At 53.7% G+C, this 2,500-nt stretch overlaps 1 pseudogene; it reads left to right on the plus strand.

Moving 5' to 3' along the window:
• Positions 1 to 2,500, plus strand: part of LOC143219428 (large subunit ribosomal RNA) — a 6,953-nt pseudogene that overhangs the window by 2,196 nt on the left and 2,257 nt on the right.

Below are 2,500 nucleotides of genomic sequence, written 5' to 3' on the forward strand. Positions count from 1 at the left end.
GAAGAGCACCGCAGTTGCGGCGGTGTCCGGATCTTCCCCTCGGACCTTGAAAATCCAGGAGAGGGCCACGTGGAGGTGTCGCGCCGGTTCGTACCCATATCCGCAGCAGGTCTCCAAGGTAAAGAGCCTCTAGTCGATAGATTAATGTAGGTAAGGGAAGTCGGCAAATTGGATCCGTAACTTCGGAATAAGGATTGGCTCTGAGGAGCGGGGCGTGTCGGGCTTGGTCGGGAAGCGGGTCTGGCTGACGTGCCGGGCCTGGGCGAGGTGAACACATTGATGGGAATCCGAGCTCGGTCCCGTGCCTTGGCCTCCCGCGGATCTTCCTTGCTGCGAGGCTTTCGTCTAGAACGATCGTCCTCTTCGGCCGCCATTCAACGCTCAGCTCAGAACTGGCACGGACTAGGGGAATCCGACTGTCTAATTAAAACAAAGCATTGCGATGGCCCCCACGGGTGTTGACGCAATGTGATTTCTGCCCAGTGCTCTGAATGTCAACGTGAAGAAATTCAAAAAAGCGCGGGTAAACGGCGGGAGTAACTATGACTCTCTTAAGGTAGCCAAATGCCTCGTCATCTAATTAGTGACGCGCATGAATGGATTAAAGAGATTCCCTCTGTCCCTATCTACTGGGTCCTAGAAGGTCCAGGGTTCTATTCCCTGGTGCGCCAACCCCCCCTCCACGCGGTAGGACCTGGAAACCCTCGGGTGACCAACGGGGCTCTGGTAGAAAGTGAGCTCTTACGTGAGTGAGTCCTATGTGATCACCGTGGCTCTGGCAGAAAGAGAGAGCTCTTACGTGAGTGAGTCCTATGCGATCACCGTGGCTCAAGTATAAGAGAGAGTTCTTACGAGAGTGAGTCCTATGCGATCACCGTGGCTCTGTTATAGAACGAGGGAGCTCCTGCGTGAGTGATAATTCTGCAATCACCGCGGCTCTCCGAGTAAACGTTAAACTACACGGCGTTTACCCATAAAGTTGCTTGTCGTGAGCTACCCAATCCCTACCGCCAACGGTAGGGCAACGGATGCCGCTTGCAGCTAGAAGTGTAGTACAGAGAAATAATTGAATCGAGGGAGCTCCTGCGTGAGTGATAATTCTACAATCACCGCGGCTCTCCGGGTAAACGTTAAGCTACACGGCGTTTACCCATAAAGCTGCTTGTCGTGAGCTATCCAATCCCTACCGCCAACGGTAGGGCAACGGATGCCGCTTGCAGCAATGGAGTGTGGTACAGAGAAACTATAAAGATATTAAAGAGAAATTACTCTTCAGAGAGATTCCCTAAACACAGCTCACCCTGACGATCCCCGCAGGCGATACCTGAACATCTAGATATCGTGATCGTAGGGTTGTAATGGGCGAAACGGCCTAAACGCCGCGCCCGACCTGCTAGAGAGAGCTCTTACGTGAGTGAGTCCTATGTGATCACCGTGGCTCTGTCATAGAACGAGGGAGCTCCTGCGTGAGTGATAACTCCGAAATCACCGCGGCTCTCCGGGTAAACGTTAAGCTACACGGCGTTTACCCATAAAGCTACATGTCGTGAGCTACCCAATCCCTGCCGCTGATGGCAGGGCAACGGATGCCGCATGCAGCAAAAGAGTGTGGTACAGAGAAACAAGTAACTAAAGAGATATGAAATGACAAGGTGAACGTCCCACCTATTTCAACTCACCAGGCAATGCCAGACTATCCCGTCGAAGCATGTGGCCTTCTCAACCTTCTCTCACCTCCCCTCCCCATCTCCATCGCCCGAAAGGGTCGGGTGTGCGTGCAAGCGGCACGCAGCGAGTTCGCCTTCCCGTGGTTCCCCGTGAGCGCGGCGCTTGGGCGAGGAATACCATATCCTCCCACAAACGCACGCGGCCAAAGAACTCGTCCACTGCATACGTCTCGGTGGCACTGCTGGGTTTTTCCATCGCCCGTTCTACTTGAACAGTGGAGCCGCCTCGCTAAACTTAGATGTAAAATTTATGCTATGCGTATGCCTTAACGGCGAGGAAGCATATCCGATGCTACCTTCGAGGTGGCCGGATGCACAATAAATGTCCCTATCTACTGGGTCCTACAAGGTCCAGGGTTCTATTCCCTGGTGCACCAACCCCCCCTCCACGCGGAAGGACCTGGAAACCTTCGGGTTACTAACGGGGCTCTGGTATGGAACGAGGGAGCTCCTGCGTGAGTGATTTTGCAATCACCGCGGCTCCCCGGGTGAACGACAGACCACACGGCGTTCACCCATAAAGCTGCTTGTCGTGAGCTACCCAATCCCTATTAGGACAAATAGGGCAACGGATGCCGCTTGCAGCAAAGGAGTGTGGTACCTTATAAAGGGAAATAAATGCCTACGGGAACTCTTACGAGAGTGCGAGGCGACTGCGCGCGATCGCGCCGATAGAGGTAGCACCGCGGTCTATGCTGTCTAATCGAACCCCAGTGATTGAAGACTGGAATAGTGGCCATTTTGTCCATAGGATGGCCACTCTTATTCACTCA

Source organism: Lasioglossum baleicum, unplaced genomic scaffold, assembly GCF_051020765.1.
Source record: "Lasioglossum baleicum unplaced genomic scaffold, iyLasBale1 scaffold0028, whole genome shotgun sequence".
Lineage (NCBI taxonomy): Eukaryota > Metazoa > Arthropoda > Insecta > Hymenoptera > Halictidae > Lasioglossum > Lasioglossum baleicum.